Source organism: Bufo bufo, chromosome 3 (assembly GCF_905171765.1).
Source record: "Bufo bufo chromosome 3, aBufBuf1.1, whole genome shotgun sequence".
Lineage (NCBI taxonomy): Eukaryota > Metazoa > Chordata > Amphibia > Anura > Bufonidae > Bufo > Bufo bufo.
The window spans coordinates 52,492,786-52,513,878 of NC_053391.1; the positions used below are offsets into that span (position 1 = coordinate 52,492,786).

The window sequence follows — 21,093 nt, forward strand, 5'->3', positions numbered from 1 at the left end:
CAAAACCTAACCCAAACCCGAACTTCTGTGAAGAAGTTCTGGTTTGGGTACCAAACATGCCGGTTTTTCTCACGCACGTGCAAAACGCATTAAAATGTTTTGCACTCGTGCTGAAAAATTGCACATTTTCCCGCGACGCACCCGCATCTTATCCAGCCCAAATCCATGACGCCCGTGTGAAAGAGGCAAATTTTTTTTTCCAGAAGTTTCATATTAACGGCCTATCCTCAGAATAGGTCATTAATATATGATCAGTGTGGGGGTTTGACTCCTTGCACCCCATCTATCAGCTGTTTGAAAGGGCCAGTGCAGCTCCATTGTCCATTGACAGCACATTCATCGGTCACATGGCCTAGGTGAAGCTCAGCTCCATTCAAGTGAATGGGGCTGAGCGGCAATACCAAGCACAGCCACTATACAATATATGGCGCTGTGCTTAGTGTGTTATGATTTGGCTGTAGCGTCCACCACAGCACCACAGCCTCTTCAAGTAGCTGATATGTTGAGGTGTTAGCTGTCAGACTCCCACCGATCACATACTAACGGCCTGTCCTGAGGCTAGGCCATCAGTATTGAACTTCCGTAAAACCCCTTTAACCTTTCTATGTATTACTCATATGCTCATTCAGATGAATGACTTGCAATACTGTTACTTCATGGGAAATAACTGGTTGGCTATGTTTTTTATGGTTTTACGAACGTAAAAGACCCAGTAGTTTCTCTAACGCCAGGGATGACAGCTGAGTAGTCATTGCCACATCAAAACCACATCTGTTCTTTCATTTCCAGAGCATCTACTATAGGGTATTGTATGCCATGCAACAAATGGACAGGCAGGGTCACCAGAGAGGATGGGCATGAGGAAAAAGGTTGTCTCCATGAGACATCCCGTTTAAGAGTTAACTCTGTTATGACTAAGGTCAATAAGTTCCAACACCACTAGAAGATCTGATTACAAATGCCTCAATATTAGTGATGAGCGACATAGGCATTATTCGTTTTCACAATATTTCGTGAATTTTTTGAATAATATTTGCAATAAATCCGCAAATTCTAGAATTCATGATCTCCAGTCATTATTTTCGCGATTGCGCAAATCGGCACTAATGATGCACATTTTTTTCCCCCCAATAAGTGCAACTTCACATTTTATCAGGTCTGAGTAGATATTACTGATTGGTGCACTAAGTATTGTTGTGACATCACAGGACTATGTCTGCAGCATGTATGTATGGACAGCAGAGAAACAGTAATTCCTATCACACTACCTAACACCCTGCACTGGAACCTATCAGCTACACTATATCACTATCTGACCTACACTGACTATCTGACACTAACTATCTGTATTTTATATATGAGTAGTGTTGAGCGCGAATATTCAAATAGCTAATTTTTTTAGCGAATATCGGCACTTTGCTAATTTGCGAATATTTCGAATATAGCACTATAAATTTGCTATTTCGAATATTTGTTTTTTTGTTTTTTTTTATTGTTAGATTTTTTTTCTTTCCCACTTCCCAAAAGTAGTTATTACCTGTCCTGAGGATTCCTGGCTTCCTGGCTGCTCCAGTCAGTGCCCGTTGCCGCTTCTGCTGACTTCCGTGCTCATGGAGCGTCCCCATCACCATGGGAACGTCTCCATACTAGAATGTACTGTCGGATGTGAGAATTAAGTTGAAATCGCAATGCGATTACTTCAAGTTATATTAATCGAATTGTGATTTCAACTTAGCACTGCTATATTCCATATTCGTTAACTTTGTTAATTCTAGCAAGCTGACCCATTAGAAACACAGCTCTAAGTTGAAATCGCAATTAGATTAATATAACTTGAAGTAATCACATTGCGATTTCAACTTAGACCTGGTTTATTATGGTTGGCTTGGTAGAATTAGCGAAGATGACGAATATGACGAATGTATTCGTCATATTCCTCAAAACGAAGATAACGAAGTATTCTCCATCTTCGTTTTAGCTCCATATTCGTCAACTTCACTAATTATAGCAATCAAATAGGAAGGTTGACTATAGAGACAGCTGTGTTTAATTCGCTATGCGATTATATTACTTTGCTTTTTTTAAAATAAATAGAATAATTATAATAATTATCAGGTATTATAATTATTTTATTTATTTTAAAAAAAAGCAAAGTAATATAATCGCATAGCGAATTAAACACAGCTGTCTCTATAGTCAACCTTCCTATTTGATTGCTAGAATTAGCGAAGTTGACGAATATGGAGCTAAAACGAAGATGGAGAATACTTCGTTATCTTCGTTTTGAGGAATATGACGAATACATTAGTCATATTCGTCATCTTCACTAATTCTAGATATCAAACCAATAGGAAAGTTACCCTAAGTTAAAATCGCAATACGCGATTATTTAAATCGCATATTAATCGCGATAACTAGAATAATGACGAATATTCTATTTCAAGCGAATTCTCGCGAATTTCATCGAAATCGAATATGGCACCTCCCGCTCATCACTATATATGAGCTAACTAACTATCTAATGTAATAGGATCCAGATGAAAGCACAGAGCACAGCAATGACACTGCTCGCTCTCTCAGAACTGCAAAAAACAGCAGAAAATGGCTGCTGGGGAGTTTCTTATATAGTAAAGGGTAGGCAACTTTCCTATTGCTTGCTAGGGATGCTGATAAGCTCTGACAAATATATTGCAGCCTTCTCATTGGCCCACAAGCAAGAAGGGAGGTTACTGATGAAAAAAAAAATGGAATATTCGCGATTATGAATATATAGCACTATATTCTAGATTTTCGTGAATTCTCGAAATGCCGATATTCGCAATAAAAATTTGCGATTTGAATATTTGCGATCAACACTACTCATTATGTAAACCTTGGCTAAGATCACATTTGCACTTAGCACAACAATGCTGGCAAAAATATTCTTAGAAACTAATCATATAATATACTGCACAGGCGTTTCATATTGTACGTTCTTCTAGGTACTTATAGACTACACAACGTTAGTATGATAGGATCCATCTGACTTGGACCTTGCTTCCTTATTTGTTGTAGTAGGATATGAGGGAAGGAACTGATCGTGGTGGTGGCGGTGGTGGCCTTTGCCAAGACTGTTTAGACTGCTGAGATTTCCCAAATTTCTTTCTATTGCTGTCAGTATAGCCTTGAAGATGCTTTCATAACCTTGCTCCACATTGCAATACCCTTTATGAAATCTCAGTTTATTTGTAATGCAAGAGCCTCTTACAGTTCATACAGAAGATCTAAGGAATTAGGTCAATAGACTTAATGTGTGTTATAATAAAAGTATAGTAAAAAACTGAGTTCTGAAGGGAGAGAGCCAAGCTGCTGGTCAGACAGGATAAAAGTAAGTTGAATAGGAGCCCTTAGTTTGGCCAAGAAAATTGACTTTCTAGGAGTGGTGCCAGCATCTTGTACAGGTCCTAGTAATGAGGACTGGGCACCCATCCACTGAGTATCATGAATATTTATTAGAAACCAATTAATATTCAGTAAATTTTATCCAATATCATTTTGTATGTCATTGGTGAAATTGGACTCAAAAGTTGAGGGTTTTGACTTCTCGAGAAGCGTTGCTATACATTGGTTCTGTCGTATCTCCATTGACATCAGACTGGAGGCAGATGTGGTATGAAACATGAACAAAGACAGAGATCCCTTTGACTCATTAGAAATTGCCCTTTACTTATGGTACTTAGATCATCCAGTAGCACACTTAAAGGGGTTTTCTGATGGATAGGTCATCAGTATCTAATCGGTGAGGGTCCGATCAGCTTTTCCTAGGCCACTGATGACACGTTCATCAGTCACGTTGCCTAGGAGCAGCTCAGTCCCATAGAAGTTAATGGGGCTGAGCTGCAATACCAAGCACAGCTGCTGTACTATGTACGACACTGTGGTTGGCGAGCATGGAGAAGGCCGCGGCACTCACAGGAGCAACGGTGCCTTCTCAAACAGTTGATCATGGACCCCCACCGGTCAGATACTGATGACCTATAGGATAGGTCATCACTTCATCAGTATTAAAGTCTTGGAAAACCCTTTTAAGGCTTGGATACCCTACACGAAATATAACTTTAGTCAAACCAAGCATCCTCTATACTCGTAGGTGACTTTTCAGTTTTCTTTCGGTTGACTTACAAACTCTGAAATTTCCATTATTTCTTATTGGGGTTCACCACACCTAAGTAATGGTTTACATCTCTTCCTTTTTGATTTGTCTCAAAGCTATATGAAAGTACGGTTTTCACTCTCTAAATTGAAAGAATTTCCTGGAATGATCACTCCAAGTTGCAAAACCGAAAAGGTGGATTTAATGGTCATAGGAAGGACACCCATATGGATGAGAGGTATAACTCCCAGTAGAAGCAGAAGATTTGTTATTATGGATGAACTTGAACTTTTTTTTTACTCCTATACTGGACTCTTCGGATTACACTTTAGTCGTTAACCACTTTTCTGAGACCCCAGAAATAAAATGTATCCTACTGTATGGAATACTAGATGTTTTACAGAAGCATATCTCCTAGAAAAAAATTGTTCACCAACATGCCGTGTAATCGGATTCATGTGCATGAAATCAGAAGCATATGGAGATATAGTTAGGTTTCATATTCAGTAAGTTTATAGATGGCAAATTCCATCTTCCTACGAGTCAGAGGTTGGATGGAACCACAATACACGTGTGTCCATGAATTCTTAGCTAAAAGAAAACCAGGTGTGGTGACATCACATCCCCAAAAATTGACTCAGAAACCCAGGATGAACCAGTCTATAACCATCCTAATGTTTATTAGGATCTGTACAGTAATCCCATAGTAAGACCCTGTACACACTGCTCTCGCGGTCACTGATGTTGACATTGACACGTAATTTACCTAATCGGTTACGGGCTGCTTCAGAGAGAAATGATTAACCAGACTGAAAAAACACAACTTCACAACACGTTATTCTCTCACTATTTAAAGTGGTTTGAACTAGTGAACCGAGACTCAAAGGCAAACTTTATTTTGATTTGGCAATGACTTATAAGTAGTTTTAAAGTTGGCAGTTTTAAAATCTGTTTCTCTCGTGTTGTTTTTTCCCTGCCAAGAACACGAAATAATATTTTATTTTTTTTATTTTCTCTGTTTTTATTTTTTATTTTTGTAAAATAATGATATCTCCAAAAAGTCATGTGCTTTGTACATGATACTATGAAACGGCCCGAACAGGGTTAGTGCTAAACTATCGTCTAGCTGGGGCAAACATTTTATTTTCTGCTATAGCCATATATCGAAATACCCTGGTCATGGCATTTAGAACGCCAACTGAGGAACCTTCGAAGACCATAAAAGCATCTAGCACACCTACCTACCAAGGAATCCAGCATGCCCACCAAGAAACTATGCAAGCCTTCTAAGGCACCTAGCACACCCACCAAGGAACCTACCATGCATACACATGCACCTAGCACACCCACAAAGGAACCTACCATGCCTACAAAAAGCCTAGCTTACCTACCAAGGCACATAGCATGCTCACTAAGGAACCTGTTGTATATACATTTAGTCATGGACTACTGGTTGCCTGCTCTTGACATGTGCATTTGTGTTGTGATTTTTATTGGTTTAAAATTTAGCAAGTACCCACTAAGGAACCTAGCACACCCACCAAGACACCTAGCGTGCTCACTGAGGAAGCTAGCGTGAGCACGAAATACCCCTTGGTTACGCCTGCCATAACTACCCGTGCACCTATCACACCCATCAAGGAACCTACCATGCCAACCAGAAGCCTAGCATACAAAGGCATGTAGCATGCTTACTAAGTAACATAGCACACCCACCAAGGCACTTAGCATGCTCACCGAGGAACCTAGCGTGACTACCAAGACCACATTGGTTATATGCCTAGGCTCATAAATATGTTGCCTAAATACATTTGTAAGCATACAAGCCTTCACAAGAGGTCTCAAACCTGTAGCTCTCACTACAACCTCTGGTCTTCACACCATGAGCTGATTTGCTCAGTCTGCTGTCTTCTTTTCTCATAAAGATACTCATTACTTTACCAATTTAAAGGGATTGTCCATATTTTTTTATTTATTTTTTATTGCTATGCATGGTGCAAAATAATAAAAGAAATCATACACACCTTACCGAACAACCACTGGTTTTGTACTGACACTTTTCGGTCCTCTGCTGGTCTCTGTTGACACGCAGGATATGGCCACTCACCCAATCGCTGGCCTCAGCTCTGACCCACCTGTGATTAGTTGAGTGGTTTATTGGTCAGAATGAATTTTATTAGGGTGCTTTAGCAGTAGACATGAGTTGGGGAAGGTGGCAGGTGCCAATTTTATGTACTGTTATTAAATAATAGGATGGGCAGTTAAGGAAACCCCTTCACTAAATCTCTGGGGAGCTTTATGTTGGCAGTGTCGCCATGTTCTAAAAAAAGATAAAAACTTTGTCATTGAAATTATTACATTTTTAGATGTAGACCTAGACACTGACCGATCATATGCATGTATGTTCTGAAGGACATAGCTGGGGATATACTGTAGTTATATTTCCACAATCAGCAAACAGTGACACACAGAGACTCTCTGACTTCTCTTGAACTTCCGCAGTTTTCTCCTTCCCCATCCTTCCTGCTGAGCTTGAGACCATTGATAGGCAGTGAGTGACATAGCCTGGATCAGTGAGACCCTGGCAGCTCTCCAATGGCCGTAGTCTTGAATAGTAGGGGATAATCAGCTACAGCAGGGAAGTCACTGTATAACTGGGCCAGAGATAACAAATAGACTGACTACGTCCAGCCAGCAGGAAAGGCGAGAAAGTTATTTTATTTCTATTGTACAGAACAGGAGCGAAGCGTTGGCATGTGTAGAGCGATCCTCGGTCTGACCTGCCAAGACCAAAGACATAACACAACGTGGCTCTAACTATTTACAACCTAACAGCCAGCTCATATCTGCCTGGCACGAGAAGCCTGCTGAACTCGTACTGTTCTGAACTGGTGTAAACGTGAAGGATTAAACATCTCAGATACGCAGAATTTGCCATATGGTCACCTCCATGCAAGCCTGCAAATAGACAAAGGGCAATTTCAGCTATGGTGTTATTGTGCAGTGTATAAGATGGACTCCTGGCATAAAAAAAAGGTCAAGTCCCTCATAAACACTCCTGGCAACTGGCCTTGGTGAGCTAATTGCATATGTATTTATATTGTTCCCATTGACTTGAAGGGGTTTAATATGGATCACATCCTTAGGATAGGTCATCAATATCAGAAGGCCAGGGTCTGACTCCCAGAAGCCCTGATGATCAACTACTTGAAGAAGAGCTGCTGCATCGAAACCAGACACCGAAACACCAAGCAGATGGGAGTGTTGCTGCCGTAACCAAGCACGCCCATTACTCAACATGTAAAGCTGTGAAGTTCTGGTGCTTGGTCCGACGCAATAGCTGATCGACGGGTGAAGGGGGGGGGTCAGATCCCCAACTATCTGATTTTGCAGATCTATCCTAAAGACTGTGGGGCTCATTTATTAAGACCGGCTTTTAGAAACCATTCTTAATAAAGTCCCATAGCTGGCGGAGGATCTGCCAAAGTTATGAAGAGGCGCAGGCCTCTCCATAACTTTGGCGCATCCAACGCCAGTTCTAAATTTACACCATTTTCTACGCCTAAAACAGGTTTAGAAAATGGTGAATGAGACGGGCCTGTCCCCTTCTCCGCCCACGCCCACAGTTTTCGACCCGGCGTGAGCGGGGCGAAGTTGCAGATAATTTAGGTGTATTTCAGCTTAGTAAATGACCCCCTGTCTATTTCGAATAATTCCTAGGAAATGGTCGATGTGCACCAGACTTTATTTGCACCCAGCAGATGTCAGGCTGCCAACAATTTAAGGTATCTCCCAGGCTTCCCCTACACACTGGTGACGAGATGGATTTTTTATGGTTAGGCTAAAATTATAACTGAAAAATGAGACCACTTTACTTCTGCATTAATTTGTTCGTAGAAGCTAAAAGCTTTTAGGCCAGAGGTTTAGATTTCAGGCTCTTCAGATGGTGCAGGTCCCAGTGGATGTCAGATTTTTTTTGTAATAGGACCCAAGGTTCTACTGAATTGCAGACGAGGAACAGCAGGGGTTTCATTGAGGCTCATGCCCACGGAGACAGTACAGCCTAATAGCATACTTGTCAACTCTCCCCAAGCCTCCAGGCCCTCAGACTCCCGTAAGAGATGTCAAGCCTACTGAACATCACCTATATGGGACAGGTTGTATATGTCTGCAGGCTAAGACGCTCTCCTCCTGACTGTACAATATATTGGTCTGCCCCTCTTCATCATTGATGTGTCTCTGTGACCTTAACAGTGGTTGTCTCATGAAAAGTATTCTACATTTTCCAAACCAGTACCTGCATCTGAATACTTTTGTAACTGAATGCAATAAAATTTTTGTATAGTCTACTGAGTTAGGGTACATTCACACGAACGAATAATTTTATCCGCATTTTGCGGAAGAGATGCGGATTCATAGATTTCTATGGGTGAATAAAATGTGCGGAAAACGTTCAGTATGTTGTCCGCATCCGTGTTTCCGCATTTCTAGTCCGCAAAAATATGAAGCTTGTCCTACTATTGCCCGCACAGATCGGTCAATGGATCCGCAAATTGCGGATGACATACGGAATGGTTTTCCTATGTCATCTTTTTTTTGCAGATCCGTTTCCGTATTTTTGAAGACCTTAATAATTCTTTTTTTTTTCTCTCTATCTTTATTTTTCCTTCCATTTTTTGCAGACCGTAAAAAACGGAAGGCATACAGAACACAAACGGGAGTCATTTGTCTGCAAAATGCGGACACGTGGTTCCTTTATTTGCGGACCGCAAAACGGAAAGGATTACACACGGTCGTGTGAATGTACCCTAAGTCAATTAAATGTGTATGTATAGCGCCCCCTGCTGTTTGTTTATATTTCTAATTTCTCTGTCCACCTCGATGAGGTAGACACACATGTTCAGTTCCATCTTTCAATTGACACCAGCTGCAGCAGATAGGGCACACTCCCTGAGAAAGGACACGCTTTCTGAGCTTCCAGCTTGAATTAAATCTATCAGAGCAATTGGAGCAATGTCTGATTTTCATTTCTTTACATCAATCATGGGATAAACACTTTAAAGGGGTTGTGTCACTTCAGCAAATTACATTTATCATGTAGACAAGGCACTTACTAATGTATTGTGATTCTCCATATTGCCTCCTTTGCTGGCTGGATTCATATTTCCATCACATTATACACTGCTTGTTACGACCACCGCTGCAGCGCAGATATGAGGTGACCCGGACAGGAGCTACCACGGTCACCAGACAGGCCACTTTTCCTATAGTTTCATAGTTGCCAACTGTCCCCAATTTGCCGGGACTGTCCCTGATTTTCAGAGACAGTTGCAGGTAATTCGCTCTGTCCTGGGCAGAAAATGGGTGGGACTAACACGAACCCCACCCACCATTGGGTGTTTCCAACGTGTTCGGAGCGTTCAAGGGTCGGGGCTTATATGCCCTGATTTAACCAACTGAAATGTTGGTAATTATGTAGTTTGCAAGCACGACCACCGCTGCTGGATTGCAAGGTGGTCGTAATACCTGGAAACATGGGTGCATCGGAGAAAGCCGAGTGGTGTACTTCTCTGGTGCTCCCATAGAATTTAATGGAGTGGCAGTGTGCATTTCCGACCAGCCGCTCCGTCCATTCAAGGGAGCTCCACAGGGTACAGGGCCCCCGTTCTTGTGATCTGTGGGGGTCCTAGAGGTAGGACCCTCACCAATCTGATAGTAGATAGGGGATAACTTGTTATAACTGGAATACCCCTTTAAATTATAAGATTAATTCCTCATGGTTTCCAGGATCTCTGCTTGCTGTTGGTGAATGGAAACAATCTCGCTTACGTCCAGCTGGTATTCGTTGCAATGCTGACACAGATGCAGGGTTTGTTACAATTTATCAGTGCAGTTTTTGTTTTTTGTTTTTTCGCCCCTGCATTGAAACCATTTAGTTGACTGTTAGCAGTGATTTTGAAAACAAAAACACTGAAAAACAAAGTACATTAGAAAGTTACAGAACATTTTATCAAAACATGAAGGCAACCTTACATGAAACCGGAGTGCCCCTTTAAGTAGCTTCTGTATGGCCTAACAATTTGTAGCATGCAATTATCCAGATGCATAGATTGAGCAGATTTGGGGAATTTTGCTGTGAAGTTGTCCAGTGTAGATGTCTGTACACAGATTGAGAACAGATGTTTGGATGCTGTGACTATCCCTCCGCGATGAAGCCTGCACATTGTGTCTCGAGACCCAGGAATGCCCTCCAAGATGGCTAGATAAGGAATTTTAAAAGCTTCGGCAGTAATAACTGGCATCAGCATTTGTCACTCTAATATATACAGGGCTGTACTGGATCCAAACAGGATTGTTTTTGTCTGTCATCCTTGTGTATGGAGGATGGGGGTAGTAAACTGTAATGGTAGGCGCTGAGTCAGCCACATTCCCATGGGAGTAGCTGATGCCCATAGCAAATGCTTACACTAGCCCTTCATGTTTAGAACAGCAGCAGCGACCAGTGAATGACCTGAAATGGCGGTGTTTAAAGGACAGCTAGGATGGACTGAAATGGTTAATCCACAGTCAATTACTCATTTCTTAAATCATATATAACCATGACAGTGCTAGTCACATCACTGTTGTCCTGTATTACAGTCATTGTCCCATTAGGACATCTCAAGTCTCCCTTCCTTTAGCCAGAGCAGATAGCTGCTGAATAGATGTCGTGTAATACCAAATTTCTCCTGAAGTGGCCACTGCAGAAAAAATCTGTGGTCAACTACAAGGAATGGCTGATCAGTCGAAGCGATCAGATGATCACTAATGATCCCTATTTAGAGATGTGCCATTTGGAGAACCCTTTAAATAGTAAAGATATAAAATACAGTGGTTTCAGATTTATTGTCTGCTTTCTTCTAGAAACAGCGTCACACCTGCCCACAATTGAAGCTTAAAACTTTAAACCACTTCAGGACCGCCTGTCCTGAAAAGGTCCTGAATTTCCTTGAAGAGTTTGTAGCCGGGCACTAGTTGTTGCAGCAGGCCTTCAACACAAAGGAAACAGAGATGTTTTTACTGTCCTTAACTACTCCATCATTGTATACACAATGAGCCAATGCCGATGCTTCCTGCTCTGGCCCTAGCAATCATGTGATCACTGGGGTCCGGGTGTCTGCATGAGCTGCTGGACCTTAGCAGATCCAGATCAGCTCTGCAGTGAAGCTGAACGGCTTTGTTCCAGTCTGCAGGGACTGTATTCCACCTTCTGGCTAATATAAATAGATAATAAGTAAAAACCTGCGGCTGCTACCACATGCTAACACATGCTCACTCCCAGATACCATACCTATATGTCCTCCTCTATCAAAAAGGGACATAAAAAGGGACATAAAAAATGGAAAAAAACTGTGAACAGACAATGTTTAGCTTTTTTTTCCCGGGTATCAAAAATAAAAAAATAAAAATTCTAAACTAAAATAACATAAAAATAAAGCCCTATGTATCACTGAAAAAAGGCACAAAAATGATTTACTTAACTGAAAGCTATCACTTTTGCATGTACTTAAAAAAAAAGTAAATGTGCCTAGTTAGGAAAGAAGGTAAATGGCATGGTCTTGAACTGGTTAAAGGGATTTTCTGATATTTTTACACTGATGACCTGTCCTCTGGAAAGGTCATCAGTATCTTATCAGCGAGAGGTCCGACACCAGGGACCCCACCAATCAGCTGTTTGAGAAGGCACCAGGGCTCACAGTAGCGTTGCGTCCTTCTCCATCTTTGCCTAAGCCAGGTGATGTCACGATCATCGGTCACCTGGCCTAGGGGAAGCTCAGCCCCATGCAAGTGAATGAGGCTGAGTTGTGATACCCAGCACAGCCACTATCCAATGGACGGCGCTGTGCTTAATGAACTGAGAGAAGGCTGTGGCGCAACTGTGAGTGCTGGTGCTTTCTCAAATGGCTGATTGGCGGGGGTCCTGGGTGTCGGACCCCCACTGATCAGATACTGATGACCTATCCATCAGTTAAAAAAATCTTGGAAAACTTTTTTAAGATGTCTCACTAATCTTACCTATAGTCCTGTGGAAAACTACCACTAACAACACAATGTGATGATGGCAGATTGTATTGTCCCAAGCAGCAAACTCAGCTCTGCTCCTTCTGTAGCACTGACACCTCTGTCAGTGCTACAGTGGATTTTCCCATCCTGTAATAGTATATCTATTGCTAACATTTGGCTACGAACACGAGAAGTTGTAATTGTATCACTGAGTTTCCTGTTTGAACCACAAACCCTTTTCTCTTTCCTTTCAAAATATGTTGTTCCATTTCAGGCTGCTCTTTCTACCAAGACGCTGCCGGTCCTCTTCTTTCTCCTTTTAAGTAATGTTGTTCTACTTTCGTGCTCGGAGTTTGTGACTGCGGCTGGTAAAATGAGTCAAAGGCACAAGTTAGACAATCTGAAATCAAAGCAGAATGTTCAGCCAAGATATTAGGAAGTGCTTCAGACACAACACTATCTCCGCACGGCGTTTGCTGAGGTTTGAGGGTTTTTTCCTCCAGCTTCTGCTGATCCATGTAAAACTTATTCCCAACAAATGGCTAAATTAAACAAGACTTTTATTTTGAGAGCTGTTGGGCAGGCTGATAACATAACCGTAAAGGAAATCTGGGGTTACCGCTGCATTCCTTTTTACTAGATCTGAAATAGAGTAATCTAGAATTAACACTGGAAATTGATATGTGACCAGGTAAGGAATCACTTATATCGCTCCATTCTCTTACATATAAAAGTTCAGTTCAGGTTGTGTAAGAAAATACTGAAGTCCCTGTCCGGAGCCATGGCCAGCAAACTCAGAGACTGTTGCCAGTCTTCTTTAACCACTCCACTTGGTAGGAAGCTAATGTTACTCCTAGGTTCTTCACCAGAGCCTGCCACAAGGCTGGGTGGACTTGACTGCTAGGAACCGTGGTTACGTCTGCGGTGTAACGTAGCAGTAAACTGCTGTGAGCTAAGCACACCTACCAGAATAACCTGAGTTCAAAGGGTAGTAGACAAGCAGGGTGAGAACCAGGAGAGATGGATAGAGCCAAAACAGCAGATGAGGGTTTGACCTAAAAGATAGAGACAGTCTGAATACTAGGAGCATAAGTAGAAGCAAATTCAGCAGATGAGGGGTTAATCCAAAAAGACAAGCCAAGGTCAATACACAAAGTGTTAACAAGCAGATCTGTAGAAAGCTCTCTCTCTCTATATATATATATTTTTATTTTATTTATATATACGGTATATGTTTTTAGCCATAATATATTTACACATATTATTATATATTTAGAATATATATTATAATATATGTAAATAGTTTAATGTAGTTTCCCACATATTATGCATTCATATATATCAGAAGTATAATAGGTCTCAGTAGAAATACAGTACAGTAGAAGTCTCATTTTTATTTTTTTAAGTAACTGGCTATGCAGCTATTATAGCTGAGTGGTTAAGTGCCTTGCCTCTAATGCAGAAGGGTATGAGTTTAAATCCTGGCAGAAACTTTTCTGAAATACAGGCTAAATTAGATTTAAATACACTGGCGTGTCCCCCAAGCAATGACTCCATATATGGACATATCTATATATGGAGTCAGAGCAGGGACTCCTAAGCCACGGACTCACACTGAGGGATTCCCTCACTGTACAGCGATCTTCTGCATAGAAATAGAGGCTAAATTAGATTTAAATACACTGACTCGAGCACACACGGTGTTCTGCTGATCCTAGTGATGCTCGAGCGGAACTGGTGTTTGGCCGAGCATGCTCGCTCAACACTAATAATTATAAGGGTTGAGAAACGCTGGTTTAGAGTACTGTCTTACATGGATATTAAAAAGTAAGGCCACTGAGGGTCTTCTCTGTAGAAAGACTTCGGGGGTCATTTATCAAACTGGTGTAAAGTAGAACTGTCTTAGTTGCCCATAGCAACCAATCAGATTTCACCTTTCATTTTGGACAGCTCCTTTGGAAAATGAAAGGAGGAATGTGATTGGTTGCTATGGGGAACTAAGCCAGTTCTACTAAATGAATCCCATAGGCTTCTTACAGTTAGGTCCATAAATATTGGGACATTGACACAATTCTAACATTTTTGGCTCTATACACCACCACAATGGATCTGAAATGAAACAAACAATATGTGCTTTAGCTGCAGACTGTCAGCTTTAATTTGAGGATATTTACATCCAAATCAGGTTAACAGTGTAGGAATTACAACAGTTTGCATATGTGCCTCCCGCTTGTTAATGGACCAAAAGTCATGGGACTGAATAATAATCATAAATCAAACTTTCACTTTTTAATACTTGGTTGCAAATCCTTTGCAGTCAATTACAGCCTGAAGTCTAGAACGCATAGACATCACCAGACGCTGTGTTTCATCCCTGGTGATGCTCTGCCAGGCCTCTACTGAAATTGTCTTCAGTTCCTGCTTGTTCTTGGGGCATTTTCACTTTAGTTTTGTCTTCAGCAAGTGAAATGCATGCTCAATCCGATTTAGGTCAGGTGATTGACTTGGCCATTGCATAACATTCCACTTCTTTCCCTTAAAAAACTTTTTGGTTGCTTTTGCAGTATGCTTTGGGTCATTGTCCATCTGCACTGTGAAGCGCCGTCCAATGAGTTCTGAAGCATTTGGCTGAATATGAGCAGATAATATTGCCAGAAACACTTCAGAATTCATCCTGCTGCTTTTGTCAGCAGTCACATCATCAATAAATACAAGAGAACCAGTTCCATTAGCAGCCATACATGTCCACGCCATGACACTACCACCACCATGCTTCACTGATGAGGTGGTATGCTTAGATCATGAGCAGTTTCTTTCCTTCTCCATACTCTTCTCTTCCCATCACTCTGGTACAAGTTGATCTTGGTCTCATCTGTCCATAGGATGTTGTTCCAGAACTGTGAAGGCTTTTTTAGATGTCGTTTGACAAACTCTAATCTGGCCTTCCTGTTTTTGAGGCTCACCAATGATTTATATCTTGTGGTGAACCCTCTGTATTCACTCTGGTGAAGTCTTCTCTTGATTGTTGACTTTGACACACATACACCTACCTCCTGGAGAGTGTTATTGATCTGGCCAACTGTTGTGAAGGATGTTTTCTTCACCAGGGAAATAATTCTTTGGTCATCCACCACAGTTGTTTTCCGTTGTCTTCCGGGTCTTTTGGTGTTGCTGAGCTCACCGGTGCGTTCCTTCTTTTAAAGAATATTCCAAACAGTTGTTTTGGCCACGCCTAATGTTTTTGCTATCTCTCTGATGGGTTTGTTTTGTTTTTTCAGCCTAATGATGGCTTGCTTCACTGATAGTGACAGCTCTTTCGATCTCATCTTGAGAGTTGACAGCAACAGATTCCAAATACAAATAGCAAGCTTGAAATGAACTCTGGACCTTTTATCTGCTCATTGTAATTGGGATAATGAGGGAATAACACACCTGGCCATGGAACAGCTGAGAAGCCAATTGTCCCATTACTTTTGGTTCCTTAACAAGTGGGAGGCACATATGCATACACCATTCACCTGATTTGGATGTCAATACCCTCAAATTAAAGCTGACAGTCTGCAGTTAAAGCACATCTTGTTTGTTTTATTTCAAATCCATTGTGGTGGTGTATAGAGCCAAAATTTTTAGAATTGTGTCGATGTCCCAATATTTATGGACCTGACTGTATCTCGAACAAATAAGTGAAGAAGGGGAATGAGAGCTACCATAAACATAGCAGACAGTCGAGGATTTAGTTGTTGCCAAGTAAAGGGATAAAGTGAATATGGTCAAATAGGCTGCCAACTGGGTTAAAATAGAATAGATTTACTTACCTCACGCACCTCCACCAGTAGACATTTTTTGTCTCTGGCTGAGGCTCAAGGAAGTTGTCCATTACCAGCTAATTCTCATGATTTTCCTTCTTCCCCACTGGGACATTATCAATGGTATCCTTTTTCTTTACCTCACACACAGCTATGCTCACTTACTAGACATGCCAGGATTGACGTCATGTCCACTTACCCGTAAATGCTGTCACTGTGAGGGGTTCACTAAAGTTACGTAAATATAATAAAACCTAATAAAGTAATTTTAAAGACAGCTTAATTCATGAAGACAAATCCAATGACATTGAAATGACATTATAACCTGAGTGCCTTATTTCCTCTACGTATGGATGTCATGGCTCATATGATTTGTCTGCTGTGAACATTTTTTATGAATGAAGGATCTATGCATTTTGATAGGTGTTTTTATTTACTAAGTTGCTCATAGAGTTTTAGGAGATTTAAAAAAAAACATGGCCACCCTCTTCCAGAAACACTGCCACTCCTATACATGGACTGTGCCTGGTACTGAGGCTGCTCCACCTCATTCACATAAATGGGGTGAGCTGCACAAATAGATTCAAGCTGCCTATAAACCTTCAACTTCCAGCATCCGTCTGGCCTACCAGAGGATTCTTCAGGGGGCCCAGGCTCTTTACCACAGCAGACCCCAAAGTTCCAGGAGGAAAAAAATAACATTTACAGCTGCCTTTGGAGCTAAAAAGTTGCTATGGGGGTCTATTTCTTTAAATCAAATCAAATTTGATTTTGTTGAGGATATTGGGGCTGGGCCACAAGAATAATTTCCTCTAGTAGACCCAGGCACTCCAGTCCAAACCTGTCTAGATCTGTTCTTCTCAAATCCCCATACACATGCAGAATTGGTCTGTCCAAGCATGCCTTGTGTTTTCAGTGATGAGGAATGATTAAGCTGCTGCCAAACACCTCTGGTGCTGGCTAATCTGCTGAAAAGTCAAAGGATCAGGAATCCTTTCGTTCATATCCTCCATCCATAGAGAGTTAGTAGGCTACCATACACATAAGATATTGGCCAGTTCCACCAAAATTGCCATGGTTGGGTGATTTTTACTGTATGTATATAGGGCCTTTAACCTATAGAAGTTGCTGTGACCTTTTAAGTCACACTGTAAAGTAGTTGTCCACTTCCAATCAACTCCTTATATCAAGCTAACCAGCAAGATTAGCACCTTCAGAAGTCATGAGAACATGTTGGTGATGAGCAGAATTGATATGATTCTGTATTTTGACAGAGAGGCATTCAGTAGTCTAGAACATTAGCTAGTTCATCCCAGTCTAGACTCTTGATGATCAAACATACTAGATAAATGGAATTTTAATTTATTTTCTTAGATGACTACAAGGCATCTACAACTTTATTGATACTGAGAGGAGCTATAGATGGAGATGACATATGCCAGCCAGTGGTTACTTTTCCAAACAGCTATTTCTCCAGATTCTACTATAAATTCATAAATTTAAAGGGGAGGGGAGGTGAGGAGAAACCGCTGCCAAACCTCTGGTGACAGCCTTTCAACTATGGGAATAAGCAATCAGCTAGGCTGCACTTTAGATATGCATAGTATTGAAAAACTTTGTGAGTGTGATCGTGTAATAGATTGTTTATAAGCCACTGTGGACTCGTCAGTGCTATAAACCATTCCCGTTTACACTTGTGGAATTCTGGATGGCGAATGGTGATTTAGGCGACAAACTAAAAACGATTATTGCTTGTGGTTTGATCGTTCAATGTGTTTATACTTCTCTATAACTGATGACTTTCGCTCAATTTTAAAAGATTTTTTTTTAAAGATTATATACACATGTAAATCCTGTATTACACTGCCCGATTTTTCGGCAGATAATTGCTGACGAGCGTTCGTTTTTGTTAGCTTTCATCTGGTAGTGTAATACTACCGCAGATTGCCCCATGAATAAGCAAATGCTAGATCATCGGGGCAATCCAAAGATTTTGACATGTTAAAAAATTAGTGTTTGCAGGTAGCATATCATGGTGTCTAGTAATGATCTGCCGCTGGCAAACCACTATACAGTCAGGGGATGAGCGATCGCTTCTCCCTATGCTGCGGAGGAGATGATGCGGAGGTTTTAGCAGCAGTCTCCTCCGCTAGCGAACAGACGATTGCCAGGAGAGAACGCCTCCCTCCCGGCAATCTTCTGCCACATTGGGCTGTGTAATACAGCCTTAAAGGGGCCTTTAGCACAAGCTTAAACAAGCTAAGTCAACACAGAGATAACTCCAAGTAAAATAAAGCCAAACACCTAAAAAAAAATAGAGATCAGTTGAAATATTAGCGAGAAGCATAGTTAGAATCTGTACTCTTCATAGCCTATCCTCATGATAGGCCATCAATATAAGATTGGCAGGGGTTCAGCACCCTAAATCCCCCGTCGACCAGCTGTTCTGCAGTAGCTCTGGTGCCGGAAGTCAATACTGGAACTACACTGCTACGATCCACCGAGTAGTCAATGGGAGCAATGCTGTAGTTACGAGCTCTGTCTGCAAAATGAATAGGGCAGTGTGGCACCAACCTGTGGCGCTGAAGCTAAAGCTAAACAACTGATCGGCAGGGGTGTGGGGTTTGGACCCTGCTGATCTGATATTGATGGCCTGTCCTGAGGATAGATAATCAATAGAAAATGCCTTTAAGAAGCAGCAGAGCCTGGGTTCAGTTATTACCTCAGTACCCCCCATGCAAACGAATGGTAGAATTTGTTCTATAACATTTTAGAATTATTTTCCAACTGGTGTTTTTTATAAATATTGTTCCAAAACGGTTACCAAAGATTAGAATCTGATGTTTTTGGGCTCAAGTGTTTTCAGATACCTAACACTTTGATAAGCACAGGAGGGAACAGCATGTGTGTTTCTTAATTTAAGCTTCTTAAATTCTTAAGTCTATGAAATGCAATCTACACACCACTTGATACTCGCCGTGAATTTGCTAGTAAAGCCATGTTAATGTTGGCATTCGGCACTATGGAAAAAATCTAAGGTGACAAGAAGCAATTACGTAACTTTTACCGGGGGAATAAGCTCTGGGCAATTAGTGCTTTGAGTCGGTTGTTTAATTAAATAGTAAGTAGCACACCTGCAATATGTCGACACTTTGAGACCTGTTTACTTTTTTATGCTACTTTGCTGTTAGTTTAATAGTTAAAATTGAGCACATTATGACGGTATATGCACACAGCGCTGTGTTACTACAGAGACTTATTGAGCAGCAGAGAAAATATGGAAGAAAGTTCTAAGAGGGTGACTGGCCAGAGATGGAAAGATATGTTAATGAACCCCCCAGGAACCTTGTTCATTACTGAGAGTTATGTCTACAGTACTATAATAATTGCTGACATAATGTTTTTATGATACATGTTTAAATTTTTTGTTGTGGATGATTAAGTGAATTTTAATGTGTGATTAAAGGGATTGTTCGAGCCTGCAAAAAAAATATAAAACATTGGGGGTGGCCGTGCACGGTGTGTAAGTGCAAAAAAAACCCACTTCCCGCTCTGGTCATCTCATTTCCATTGTCCCCACCTGGCCAGAAGTTTGATGTGCCAATTCTCTTCATGTTACTGTAGCCGGATAATCAGTGGCCTCAGCAGCGACGTGTGCAGACACGGCATCTGACTGCTGACCCCATCAATTGACTGGCAGCAGTGACATGCAGGGGGTCAGCACATGACACTTCTGATAGGCAGGGACTGGAAGCATAAGTGTGAATCGGGAAGACCAGAGCAAGCAAATGTTTGTTTTGTTTTTTTAACTTACTATGCCAAATCAGGACAACCCATTTCATTGATTTGTTTCCTTATTTTTCCTTTTGTCATGACACATAACCTGGTTTAGGTAAATTTATCATTTTAAAGGGGCTTTCCAGGACTTGAGTATTGATGGTCAATTCTCAATAGGTCATTGGTGGTGGAACGACTCCTGGGACAAATCAACTGTTGAAAGCAGCCACAGTATTCAGACGAGCGCATCGGCCTTTGATTCTTGGGCCAATGAAGTCGCACCAATTGGTCACATGGCCCCATGTGGCCCTCATGCAGCTCTGTCCCATTTAAGAATGTGACTGAACTGCAGTACCAAGCACTGCTACTATGCCATGTACGGTGCTGCGCTTGGTATACCATAAAGTGGCCACAATACTCTTCCTTTAAAAAGCTGGTGGGTGAGGATGCTGGGAGTCAGGGTTAGACATGCCATGTACAGTTGTATAGGGTCAGTATGTAATGGGGTCTACTGCCACAGTAAAAGCAGCTTCCTTCCTAGATTGCCTTTAAGGACTGAGCTTTTGAATTTCATGGTTCACAATTACTTGTGGATTATTAGAGAGACACATGAGGGTGTTTTATGCTGAGCTATTAGAAACCAGTGGGGCTACATGTTCTGCTTACATGGGGCCAACTGCTGTCATTGTATGGAAAAGTGCCAGATGCAACATCTTTAGGATAAGAGTTAAATAGCAAATCCCCTTTGTAAAAAGTAATAGCTGATCACTAAGATATGCCATCACCTGCAGCATGGTCCCATGTGTATGATGTTAGGCTGCAGGTCGCTGCTCAGCCGGGTTGCCAGAAAAGGCATTGGGTAGAGAAGACCTAGAAGGGACGCAGGGTTACACCACTGCCCTTCAGTTTCAGGATCTGAGGGGATCCGGAGGTGATCCTAACAAGTCATAAAGTGATGGCATTTTCAAGATGGGAACAGACCTTTAGATACCCTAAAAGAAACAAGTCAGACAAAAGCACCTTTGCAGTTGCCCATGAAGTCTCATATGGGGCAACACAAAAAGCACTTCAGCTCTGTAAATTGAGCAACCATGAAACATGTAAGGTAGTAAAGTGCCATGGATGCCATTCAAGCAGTGCACTTAGTTTACATAGCTGCACTCTCTTAGGTGCTGTTCAACAGTAGCCTTGTCCGGCTTTTTGAATTTCTAAGATATTATAGGTGATGGGTAGAGATGTACCGTAAGTTAAACATCCTGAGCCCTGGGAAAAATGTGTAACAGAGCCCTTCATCTACCATGTGCCGCTTATAATACCGCTGTCTTTTTTATGTGA

General features: G+C 41.4%; 1 protein-coding gene across 1 annotated transcript in view; it reads left to right on the plus strand.

Moving 5' to 3' along the window:
• The window catches only part of ADAMTS5 (ADAM metallopeptidase with thrombospondin type 1 motif 5), a 90,670-nt gene that overhangs the window by 22,933 nt on the left and 46,644 nt on the right, over positions 1 to 21,093 (plus strand). The gene's annotated exons all lie outside the window — the stretch shown is intronic.